The 13,554-nt window shown below is 36.5% G+C and overlaps 1 long non-coding RNA gene across 1 annotated transcript; it reads left to right on the top strand.

Moving 5' to 3' along the window:
- The first annotated feature begins 10,297 nt into the window (after positions 1-10,297).
- Positions 10,298-11,806, top strand: LOC118687763 (uncharacterized). The gene is made up of 2 exons (XR_004980384.1): positions 10,298-10,790; positions 11,429-11,806. It is a non-coding gene; the product is annotated as an uncharacterized LOC118687763 (long non-coding RNA).
- Positions 11,807-13,554: the final 1,748 nt, after the last annotated feature.

Here is a 13,554-nt window from a genome sequence, read left to right as displayed (position 1 = left end):
AGCAAGTATCATTGTTGTTACCTAAAAAAGAGACAACACTTTACTCAATGACTTGGAGGCACATTTTATAATTTGTTGCTGCCAAAGGCCTTGCTCTCCATTCAGCTACCACATAGAGCAGCAGCATAATGGTTCCACTGTCAATTGAATTGCAGGTTTAAATGGTGTAGATGAAGGAAGAACCTAATAGGGAGAAATTACAAGAATTAGGAGACCGGTGAGCTATTGGTGAGGATCCTATCTGGCCGTTATCTTCTTAGTTGCTTTCAGGCATCATTAGTGCTGTGTGCTGGCTTGTGCTCAAGGAGCATAGAAGGAAACACAACCCACCGACAGGGAGGATCGCAGACTATTCAGCATTTCACTTTCCGAGTGAGATCTAGTTTTCATTTGCTTGTTTGGATACAATATAAGCCCTGGTACTTTTGCTGATCATTAAAATGATGCAGCTCTGATGTAAATGTCACCCCTGGACAGCTACATTGAAATTCTAGGAGGTGCTAGGGATATTCAGCAAATTACTGAGCTTGACATTGCAACAGTGGAAACTATAGGGCCTGTACAGTATTTCTTCCTGTGAACTGGAAACAGAGGTGGACAAAAAATAGAAGTGGTACCCAGAAGCATATATACATAATTTTTTAGGTCTATTCTTCCTATTCTTCCCTCTTTTTCTGTGTGACTTTCATAAATTAAGCTGTCAATCCCAGAAATCTCAGTTCTTGAGATATGTTCTCAACTAGGGCAAAAGAAAAATTACTGGCCTTCTCTCAGAGGCCATCATAGAGTGGCTACATATCACTATACCATCTTAAAAAAAAAAAAAAACCAAAAAAATGGAACAAACCCCTCTCTTCTGCAGAATGTTCTATGAGATTGAGCATCAGTTAATAGTATATGTATATGAAAATGTAAACATATACTACTTCCTAACTTCATCCTGCTTGGGCAAGCAGAAGGTGGGTCAAAAGAACAGAGAATTCACAGTGGACATGTGAATTTTGGGTTAAGGTTTTGTAACTTGCAGGATGAAATAATGCTCTGGTATGGTCTTACTCCTTGCGCAGTCCCCTGCTGCCACATTCCCTTCTGTAAGTCACTGAAGTTTTAAGGTAAAAGACCCACTTTCCACTAAAGTGAAAAGCAGTTTTCTACAGGTTTGGGACTTAGTCTTTTCCAAGTATTTTATTTAATTGGGTTTGAATGCTATTGAAATCTCAGGATTCATTCCTTTCAAATGAAATAATGACGTTTTATTGACTCAACTTTTGGGTGACCTGTTAGAAACACAGAAAAGAAGCATCATTTGAAAAAAATACTGTTCATCAACCCTCCAGAAAAAAGACATTTTCCCAAATATTGAGGGAAGCAAGCCAAAAATAGGGGTTTTTTTGTTGTTGAGGTTGTTGTTCTCTGCTCTTCTTAGTACTTTGTTCACATGCAGATTATACATTGGTGTAATGTAAATAAATAGGCAAATAAATAGTGACACATATATGTAAAAAAGATATGAATCAAACAATTTTTTGGTAGTTATTGGCTTGCCAAAGTAACTAAAACTAGAAAAAATTGTACTAAAAATAGGAAAATATTAATTGCTTTCATTCTAAATAGTTATAAGCAACATCAAAAAGGAAAAGGAACTTTTATAGGTATGACATGCTAAACTAAACTAGGCAGAGTAACAAAGTGTGTGTTGTAAAGAAATAGTGATCTGAAAAAAATCATGCTGAAAGCATGTGAAAAAGTATGCTCAAAATAAACTCCTAATCTTTTCTAACAGAAAAACTTTGGATCTGAAATGCATGCTTTTTGCCTTCAAAAGCTGAGATTTAGTTTTCTTTCTGATCTCCTTTATAAATAATCATCTCAAAAATAGTAATAGGATGAAATCCAAAAGTGCAAACAATTGAGGGAGAATAAGCTTCAGAAGGGAAATTTTGGAAATTTCTGGAAAGAAGTTATAGATACAATTTTTGGACTAATCTCTCCTCTGCTAAGTCAAAAGCAGAAGAAAAAATAATTGAAAGATCACTATTTATTCCTTCTTTGTTCTGAAAGTGTTCAATTTCTCTTTAGAGGAAGATTTGCTGATTCATGTGGCATAGAGAGCAGAAATGTCCTCAATTTCTGCAGAGTGAAAACATCAGCAATTTTTCAGCATGAAGAGACAGAAAGCTTGACTAAAAATACATAAAAGCACATTTGGAATAAGAGGAAAAACAAGCTAAAAATATTACTTGGATGAGCATAACCTATTTAGGTGCTGTACAACCACTGCTAGATTATGTAGTCCCATATTTCCAGTGCTTTTACAAGGTCATCCATTAACCCTGATTTCTTTTCAAAATGTCTCGATTCAACTGTATTCAGCAGAGCTGTTGTTTAGATGCACACATTTACCTTTAGCTCTTCAGTTCACTTCATCCTTTGATTGCAACCCTCCTTTTAAATGAGTGACTCATCTATGGTGATTGAAATTACCAGTCTGAGAATAGAGTAAAATTCAGCATAAACATTTGAGTCAACTTCAAAGAAGTCATGCTGATTTTTAATTTTTTTTTCCATTCCTTACATGGTAAGGAGAGTGTGGACTTAAACCTGTGTGAGCACTGAGACTGCAATCAGTTTTTGGTACTGGGTATCCATATTTCGTGAATAGTTATTTGGATTTTTCTCCTATTTCTTCTCTCCATCATCTCTAATACCAATAGGCAGCTATTTTACAAACACAGCTGATAAAGTGTTGCAGGGGAAAGTAAATATATTCATGTTGATTTTTTTCAATAAGAAATAAGCCCCATCACAGTTGGTATCACTTCTAATCTTCTGCTGCCTTACAGTGAGCTACACAAACCTCCTGGGGTGCACAAACCTTCAGAATACTTTTAGGATATTCAGAAAAATGAAGAACAAAATCAGGTAACAATTCTGGAAATCCAGATCAGGAGGTCCTAGAAAGCTGAGTGAATTTCTATGAGGGAAAGGAATTCTTGAAGCTCTGAGACTGTTTTTCTGAGTTGGAGGAGCAGGAGCATCTGCTCCTGCACTTAAAAAGCACCTGGTCAGACACTCAGATGAAGAAAAACGTATGTTCCTTGTCTGTCTCCAAGTAAAAATGCTCCTATTTTGAACTAGCTTATGGTTAAGCAGCTTTTAAAAATCACCTAGTCCCTGGTACCCCTCTTGATGTTACTGTGTCCCAAAAGATGGTAGCATCCCATGCTTCCTAGAAGTCCAGGCCTGAAAGCATGAAGAATTGAAGTAGTTTTCAGAAGCAGATCATCAAATAGGAAATATTTGTTATCAAAAGTGTTTGTGTATTAAAATAATTTCTGATATTAAAAAATATTATTTCCTTTCAAAATTACAACAGCTACCCTCTGGTCAGCTGATGCTTTCACTGGGTGAAATGTTACAAGCAGTCTAGGAAGCAGGAGTGTTAATGAAGCATGAAACACAGAGGTAAAACTCAATCATTTGGGGTAAATCTACCAGTTTTCTCCTCATCAATTTATCTCTGTTTATATAGATGATACAGCTTATTTTTTAAAGGAAAAAAAGAGGAGCAAAGCAGGCTGTCTGGTTTTTGTTGTTGTTGTTTTGATTTTTTTTTTTTGTGGGTACGAAAATGCAGAATTTTCTTATCTAGGAAGGGCAAATTATGAAAGATGTCAAAATCACGATAGATAAATGCATTTCATCCCTTCTAGCACTTAATAATTCCTGTCTTACTGTGATAGGACCAATCATAGAGACACGCTTTCAATCTTCACACAGTGCCAAGAAACACACAGCTTGAGATTTTTGCTGGGAGATTGCCAGCTCCTCAGGGAAAGGGTTATTTTGCAAAATAGATGGAACAAGCCACCTTCATGGTGGTGAGGTATCCTATTCAGAAAGCAAGAGAAACTTTGAGAACTTACAAAGGCTTGAAACAAGCCTATTGTGGAGTTTGTTGACTTTTTTTTTCCAAAATGTTCAGCCAAAAGCTACTGTACAAGTTCCACCAAGCCTATTTCACAGAGCATCCCAAACCCAAGCTCTCCAGCCTTCAAGTTGAGAGTGCAGCAAATAGCCTCTTTGCAAAGGTAAGGTCCTTGTTCCATCTCAAGGGAATGAGTTTTCCCACTACAAAGTCAGTATGGATTTGGTTTTGCATGGAATATGGTCTGGAGATAAAGATCCTTCATGGAGTCTATACTATATCAATAGAAAGCACTTGTGCTTCTTTCTGATGAATTGAGGGAGTAACAGTATCTTGGAAAGTGCAGAGACAAGCCTTCATTTATCCCTCTCAGGAAATAGAAGAGGAGGGATGGCATTAAAAGAACCCAAAAACCAAGTCAAAAGAAAAACAATCAAGCGAACAAAAACAAAAACAAGACAAAACAAAGCTGATGAAACAAACTACTTTAGGCATTTCCCTCTAGCAAATCAGTACTAGATGCAATAGTGGCAATAATGATTAGCCATGGTGAATTTCAGAAAGTTAAACGAAACCCTAACTCACAAAACCTGAGCTATTCTCCCAGCAGGTCAGTCCCAAGGGAATATCTATTAGACAGCCTACTGTGACATCTGAATCTCTACACTTTCAGTAAAGAAGGGGAAAGAAGCTGAATTAAGATACGAATTAATAGAACTGGCGCACACTGACCCCTTAGAGGGATTTGTTACAAACACTGTAATGCCCAGCACGTGCATCCCCAGAGGCTTTTGAGACCGTGGTATCAAATAAAGTACACCTGACAGGTTTCTGGGTTGCCAGGTTTTTCTTGCTGAAAATACATGCTTCAAGTTTTATGCCCGAGTCTCCTGACACAAACAGAAAAAATTAAAGGAAGCAAATACAACAGAAGCAAGAGACTGTTGAGAAATTTTCAGTTATCTTCATGATGAAATTTTATCTTCATGATGAAATCCTGGCTTACAGGAGTTGGACAGTAATGTTAAGTGGCAAACCATGATAGCTGAATGCACTTCTGATTGTCAGTTGCCAACAGATTTTTGGGTGACAAGAGGAATTCAATCTGACACTTTCAGAAGCATGACTGCCAATTTTGTGAGAAATATGTTTTGCCTCCTAATCCTCAACTTTATCCACCGCCCTTCCCAGACAGGCCAGTTTCCATAAAAAGCTGGGAGGATCTCCTTCAGTGTCCCAGTGATATTCACCTGTAATCCCCAGCAGGTTTTTCTGGCTTGCTGGCTATATATCTATAAACATCAAACAGATTGCACTTATTTTTTTCTCTCAGTAGTATTAGAAGTTTGGAATGGTTTGTAGAATACTCTCTTGCAATTATTAGATCCAATTGGTAAGGAGGTAAAGGGATTAGTCTCTGCATTTTTAATCCCTAAAATGAAGGGAGGTATTCCAAAGCATACATACAAAAATACAGTAATAAACAACAATATATAAACACCTATATTTTGGATTTTGAATGTTAATACTACACACCCCTGGCATACACTTTTCCCCAAATCAGATGTTGTCTTCAGGTCACTTATACTCTGTGTAAATCCTGAAAGTGGAAGATGGATGGGTCAAAATACATCCACAGATTTCCTGAGCCTGCTTAGCTGATGCTCAGCTGCCACTGACAAAATAAATTTTATAATATTTTGAGCCAAACCATTGACATAACAGATTCTTAACACTGGCAAATTTCCTGATATCTCATTTTAACTGTGGCATCCATTAAGGGTTTTTTTTTTTTTAAAAAACAGAGCGTCTCTGCATGTTATTGGGTAGACATTTCCAAGATTCAGCTGGTATGAATATTTACTGGAAATGCCAATAACCACCATGGAGGACTAATGAAAACATAGGAACACATCTTTCCTAATTTTTAACTCAAAATATTATCTAGTTACACATTCACAGATTGAAAATTATCATATGGTCAATAAAAAAGCACCTTTTGTTTATCATTACTCTAAAACCAAATTAAAATTCTTTCCCTTCTTCAGACTGTTTTATATGTAAATTTCATCTATATATTTTAGATGCTTAAATGTATAGAATGACTAGCAGAAAGAAAAAAGCATATGAGAATGCCAAAAGCTATGATGCCTTGATATTTTAAAACAATTATGTCTGCAAAAAATAACACATAGGACCATGTGTATGTCTATTTGTGGGCAAAAGCTGAAAACTATCGTGAGCCAAATTTTTTTGTGAGGTTTTATGGGGATAGAGGGCTTGGAGGAAGATAAGAAAGAGTGTTGTGGATAAAGTCTGTTATTTGAAAAGACGAAAGTATACCTAGAAAGTTTTGAAATATGACATCACTTTTTCACAATTTGAACTTCAGGCAGAATATTGACATTAAATCAATTTGGTGATATGCAAGGGCTTCACTTAAGAAAGGAAAAAGAGAAATCTAAACTGAGATTGAAGTATCCCTCAGCCCCATCTTACTTTATTCTCAACAGCAACAAAGTCAAACAAGGCTATCAAGAACAAAACCCCAGAAGGGAGTAATTTTGTTTTCCTTTGAAAATTTCTATGTTTATGAAGACATTGTCTGGGTTTCTGCCTTTAGAATATTAACTAAGCTTTGTTTAAGAGGAAGGCACAGAGTGTGCCAGGAAACAGGAATTAGTCTCTAGTCATGGAATTTATTCTCAGTTGTAGTGATGTGTGAACTTGAAGCAACTTCTCAGCTATGGTCAGCTGAAAGAGAGGTGAAGTACTGCATTCTCAGCCTCATAGCAAACGTCTGACAAGTAGAAATAGTTTATGAATAATAGCTAATGCAGTATGCTCAGCTTTCTTATTTCATCTCTCTCCTTGTGTTATAAATCCACACTGGCATGAATATAATTTTTACTTGCTAAGCCTCCCGGGGAAGGGAAATAAATAAAAATTAGCATTTGACCAAATGAATCGATTTGAGATCTGCATTGAATGCTTTGTATTCACTGTGTGATGGATGTACTGCCTCTTTCTTTCTGCTTAGGAGTTATTTAAAGGTCCAGCTGAAATGAGTTTCATAATGAAGGAAAGCATGAAAACAAATACTGCAAAGAGCCATTGTGCTGTCCCTCTATCTGACTTACAGGAGTAAATGTAGTAAAGGAAATATGAGCAGGAGGATGCTAATGAAACATTGACAGGAGGAGTGATGAGTAAAGCAAGACTGTCAATAGAATCTTAAAGAAACAATGACAGCAGTTTAAGCAGCAGCACAAGCCCTTCACACTGTTTTTTGGGGTTTTTTCTGTTTTTTTTTTCACAGCTGGAGCTTTACATACTTGAAGCGTTTTGAGCATCTTGAAATTCTGATCATTTATGCCTTATAAAAGCCAGTCCAAATAGGAGCTATGTTCATTGCATTAAAACCAAGGAAATATGCGTTAGCCTTTTTTTATATTTTCCTAAAGTAACTGCAGGTTTATTTTTTCCAGGGCACTTTCTAACTTTGCAGCTAAGGGCCAGTTCTATATGATTTTCATCTATGTTATTGGAATTATTGGCTGAGAGATCTCAAAAAGGAGAAAGAAATTAAAATCACAAAACATTTAGAGGGAAAAGCAATCTAATTGCAAATAAGACAAATTAACTCTTCAGTCATGTTTCCTATAGGAAAACTGTGACATTCCTTAGAAAGTATCCAGGAAAATGCAAGTAGCCTAAAAAGAATTTTTCAAACCAATTACTCAATCTCCTAATCAAAAATAATGGAAAAATACAGAGTGAAGAATTAAAATGCATAAAATAATTAAAGAAATTCATAATTTTAATCTTTCTTCCTCTTCATTAAGAGAAGCTTGTGGGTAGAAATAGTGATGAAATGGTGACTAACTACCCTGAACTTCAGTGATAAAGTTTATTCAGAATAAAATTGTGTAAATTGACAGTGCAGGTTAATGTATGGATCTATTCCCACTAAAAGCATTAAACCTACCTGTGCAATAGATAGTATACGGATTAGCACTAGAGAAAGATATCATTTTCATCAGTAATGGCAGGAAAATAAGGAAGACTAACTAAACATTCAAGTAGAGAAGGCAAGGAGTTACTGTTAGGAAGGATGGAGACAGGGCAGGTGGGGAGTTGCATTCCAGGAGTACATCCCCATCCTGTGCACTGATGTTGATGAATGTCCCTGTCATGTCACACGCTGAGGAAGGAGGCTTAGTCCTGACCTGTGTTCTAGTCCATTCTGAAAGGCAGAACAATAGAAATGAAACCAAATACAGATTATTGAAATAAGTATGGATTTCTGAGCTGAAAGTGATGATGGAACAAGAAGGGGAAGAGGAAAAACAGATATTGTCTTTCACACCGATTTATTTCATTTGGAAACAGCTGGACTGAGAAGAGTCTTTAAAGATTTTGTAATATGCCTCTAAAAAGGTGTTTCCAGTCTGTTTCCTTTTGGGTGCTGGTAATGTAATCAGTTCATTGCCTTTCAGCAGGCACTCAAGACAGAGGGCAAAAATCAAGATCCTATTATTCTGAGAGGGTCATTGTAATTCTTTCCAGCCCATTAGGCACAAATATATTTGTAGACAATTTCATAATTGCAGAATATCACTGAGGATTTCACTAATTAATGTAAAACCAAACCTGTGCTGTATTAATACCATGCAAGCTGTATATTTTCTCTTTAATTGAACATAGGGAAGGGCTTGTATGTTTTGATTTACATGATGAAATTTTTCAGTGTAAGGTTTTACTGGCCTACATATGATCTATGTTGATGTAAAAAAAAAAAAGCCAAAACAGAAATAAATCAGAGAATGAAATGCCTTTGTCATTCCTGTTGGAGAATTTGCTGCTAGAGGCAAATATTGACATTGTGATATCCAGGGACCAAATATGATAAACCTGTTGTAATGATGAGTTTTCAGTCACACACTTTCCCCTTCTGCAATTCCATGAGAATTTTCATCTCCCATTTTAACTTCAGTGTCCAAAACCATGTTTGGACATTGCCATGGTTTACTTGGTATAACCTGCCTTAGAAAATCTGTGTTAGGCATAAATTGTGAATCAATTTTTTCCTAACACAGAACTTCAAAAGGCTGTACTAGGAATAATATATTAGAATCACTATTGTTTAGGCATAAAAAGAATCTTTTAGCTTGATACAAATACTTGCACGTTGTTTTCAAAATAAGGTACATAAAATTATAATTAGTTTATGGGTATCAATTTACAATTTCTATTACAAGTCATTAATTTTAAAAATCACAATTAAGTGCACCCTACCAGTGTAGAAGCCCTAGCAAACAAAAATGCATATTAAATGGGGAAAATTAAAGCTTTATTTTAAAAATGACACAGTGCTTATTTGCTCATAGGGCATCAGAGTAGTGATGTTGGTAAGTGAGCTATGGTCTTCATCCTAGGCCACACACTCTATGGGATATTATGATGCTTGTGGAATTACCATGGCGCTTTTATAGCTCCAAAAAATACTTGTTTCTCCTTCACATGATTCCATTAGAGGAATTAATAATGATTTATCACTTATTGTAAGGATTTATTCCTTCAGTAAAAATGAAAAGAGACAACTTGAATATAGATCATACATATTCCTCATCTGTAACTTTGACACTATTTCCATTGGTTTTCATTCTGCTGAGTTTGACTTCTTTTTTTTCTCTAATTCTTTCCCTCCTGCTGGTTTCATTTGGCTGATGTTAATATATCTTTTGTCTGAGTACTGCATACCTTCACTGAAATTATAACTTTGGTTATTTTTATTTTCTTCATTATTTCACAGATGTGAAAAACTGGAGGTTGGTAAATACTTCAGTGAAGCTGATCAGACATTGCAAGGTCCTGTCCTTTCCTCCTGCATCCTCACTGGGGATGACTGCTGTGTTTCTTTGACACTTAATTTTTTTTCTTTCAAAGTTTCCGTACTCTAAATTCATCCCAGTATACAATATATTCAAATCAGTTATTTGATATTACATTAGTTTTGCAACTCAAAGAAAAACTGCAATCCAAATATTTTGCAGGAAAGTATGGAATTGTAAGTGATATTTAGCAATTGTTAACCAATTTGGGGTTCAAACAAAGATAGAATCCTAAACACAAAACTTTAAGTAGGTTAAAATATGTGGTTTTCTTTAGTGGAAAGCTTTCAACTACCAGCAAACCTGTCTTTGTGCATTTGAGGTATTTTGATTTATGATAAGAGCTGTGAAACCACAGGCTCTACAGACAGAGAACATATTTAAAGGTTAAGTCCTCATTATGTTGCACTACTATTACAAGTGTAGCACAGTTTTTGAATGATTCTTATCCTAGCAGCATTTGCTGAACTGTGCCACAAAATCTTTACAGACTTATCCTGGAAATGGAGTTGTAGCTAAACTACATTACAGCTGTATCTTCAGCTGTACTTCTATAATGTTCCTCATCAGTTCTCATCTAGGTCTTGGTATTCATCTTCTGTCTTTGAATTCATGCTGTAATTTTAAGGTCCATGGAGCAGGAACAACATTTATTGCATGTTTATAATCAAGAAAAGAAATCAGATCTTATGATTTGTATAAAAAAATATATTTTAGAAATATGAAAAAAAAGAAAATAATAGTAATCACAATAAATAACCAAACTAATTAAAATGTCATTCTACTCTATGACTGCATGTGGAACATTTTGTAAGTTAATTGTGGCATTTCCTGAAGAAATAACAGATGCCTCCTCTATACCATGATATGTGCATTTGAATGCTACAGACTGAAGTGAGAAAAATTGTTCCCAAAAGTTTAACCAAAGAAATATCATGCACACAAGCACTCACAGACAGTAAAGACAGGTGAAGCTGTGGCTGTTTTTAAGGGGGGCCCGGCTAAAGGGATTTAGAGTCCAGCCACCTTCAGCTACACCGGCACTCCCCTGGCACGAAGCCAGAAGCATGTGCCGACCGTGGGTGGGGCGAGAGGAAACAGTCACCGATATTGAAGCAACCACGCCGCAGGAGTGAAGAAAAGAGACGGCCCTCCTCTGCTGGGTGAATTAACTTGGTTTAATCCAGGGTAGGGGAAGTGCAGGGTGGCCACCCAAAGGTGGCGAGCGGAGGAGGAGCCCCGGGCCCCTCCGGGGACCAGGTTTTACAGGGAAGGGGTGGGTACACAAGAAACCAATCATAGAACGAAAATTTGCATACATTGAAGACTGATGGGTGGTGTGGATCAATGGGGATAGGTCAGGGGAGGAGCCCAGGCCTACCAGCCAATCACTCGACACCCTAGCTGGAAGATTCTGGAACTTGGGGCGGGGTGCCGGTGATTGGCAGAAGGCCTGGGGAGGGGATACAAGGACAAATAAGGGATAATGAGGGAAAATGAGGAGGGGAAAACCGTGATTGACATAACTGGGGGTTTGAGCCAGACCAACTTGCCAAGCTAGGAGAGGGGAGAACGGAACAAACCAAACACAAACCACAACAGACAGGAACAATAGACAAGGAGATTCCAGAACATAAATTTGTGATCCTTAAATTTTTATATAGCTTCATTATTTCTGTACGATATTTGAAAATCTGTCTGTCTTATACCTGTCACATGGTTCTTGAACATCAAGAAGAATAGTCTGCACTTTCATAGTACATTTTCCTCAGACATCTTTAAATGCTTCACAGGCAACCAAATCTCTAAAATGCTGTTTGAGACAGAGAATCATTGTTTTTTCAACGATTCCACTTATTTTGTAATTGTACAGTTTTCACAGAAAATCTGTAACATATTAACACTGGAATCTAATGATGTAAACTGTTTGTCCTAAACTTCTCTTCAATAAAATGTAAGTTCTATATTATTAGTATCAATATTATTTTATCTGTCTTTACTATACTCTTAAACATAATTTATGTAATAAAGAATGTGAAGCAAACTAATGTATGAATACCAACTCTGTTTTGGAAAGAGAGATGTCCTAGTCACTGCCTTGCATTAATTTTTAACTGTTCCTATAGTTGCATGTTTCTGTAGAGCTTCAATTTTATTTAATTTCCTTTTTTGTTTACTGTTAATGAATATCAAGCAGGCTTTTTAGATACAGATTCTTTCATGACATTTTCATTTAAAGACAATGGTAGAAAGCTTAGAGTGGTATTGAGAAAAAAAGCCCTTGAATTTGATTACTGTACTAGAAAATCAATATGGTTATCTAGTATTTTATGTCTAAGATGGAAAACATAGAATCACTTTCAATGATTAAGATAGTTTCAGTGAAAAAATATGAAATAACATCTGTTTTTCTTAGGACTTTTCTTCTGACTCTTCATTTCTTTTTGTGTTTTATACATTTAAAATATTTTGCTTTTCTTATTTAGTTTAATCCTACCTGGATGGCTTCTAGTATGCAATGCATTTCCTAAAGACAGTTATGTGTCAGAAAGTTTTTTCAGGACTGGGACCTGTTTTGAAAACAGAGATCTGCCACAAAATGTGGTTCAGTCCCCTGACCCCAACCAATGCCATAAGCTTCCATGGAGAAAAATTGAAGGAGATGGAGAAAAATAGGCCCTTCTATTTCCTAAAATTTCATATCTTATTTTAATTGGTTGTTGCCTTGTCTGAAAATAATGAATCTATTCCCCATTTTGCTGAAGGAAACAGAAGGGTGAAAGACTCCAAGTGGCCTCAATGAGGACTGTGAGAGCAAGAAGTCCTGATACTTGGTGAGTGCAACGTGTGCCTGCTAATGACAGCTAAATTTAAATACTCTCTCTCTGTTTGAATACCAGCCCTAACTCCCTTGCTCAGCTTGAAATCAATTAAATTAATTAACTTCAGAACATTAATTCCTAATTTACTGCAGCCTTCCTGTGATATGAGTGAAGCCTGGATTCCTTCTCAGTAGATAATATCTTTGTGCTAACAGTCTTGGGCTTCTGAGACACCTTGACTGATCTACTCTGCTTTTAGGTGTGTTGATGTTTCATTCATTTTCACTTTCAAGCTCAAATGCTTGAAGGTCCGGATCCTGCAATAACTACACCCTTGGCTTTTAAGGAGTTTAAAGGACTGGTAGCTGAAGTAAGATTTGAAAGTCTTTGGAACACGCAGATGAAGCAGAGCGATGCTGCAGCAGGGAATGCACCTGGGCATGGCAGCTGCTGCCTGGGCTTTTCTGTCCCTCTACACGGGTGGATAACAAGTGCAAAGTCTTGTCAGGGCAGCATGACCTATCCTGGCAATTAAGCCCAAGTAGCAATGGATGCAGTAGCTGGTAAAAGTATGGACTCTGAGAACCTTTGTAATAAAAAAGTCATGTTGCAGAACCACAAATGAGCATCTCAGGATGGTTTACTACAAGATTTTACTCTTTCCAGAGCTGTAGGGTTTCCTTCCTGGTATTGGCCGCCAAATTTTTTTTTCTTTGTTTGATTCCTGAGGCAGGTACTGACAGTGGAATACATATCATGTTAAAGAAAATGAGCCATTGAGAGAACTGATGAATCCATTTCTTTGTCTCTAATTTTTGTATTATCCTAGAACATCATTTATGTACATGTGAAAAATAGAGGAACACAAATTTGGGCATCACTGTGATAAAATTTCAGATCATTCTGTAAA

Source organism: Molothrus ater, chromosome 6 (genome assembly GCF_012460135.2).
Source record: "Molothrus ater isolate BHLD 08-10-18 breed brown headed cowbird chromosome 6, BPBGC_Mater_1.1, whole genome shotgun sequence".
Lineage (NCBI taxonomy): Eukaryota > Metazoa > Chordata > Aves > Passeriformes > Icteridae > Molothrus > Molothrus ater.
Note: the sequence above shows the minus strand (reverse complement) of the source record. Positions and strands in the feature narration are given on the sequence as shown.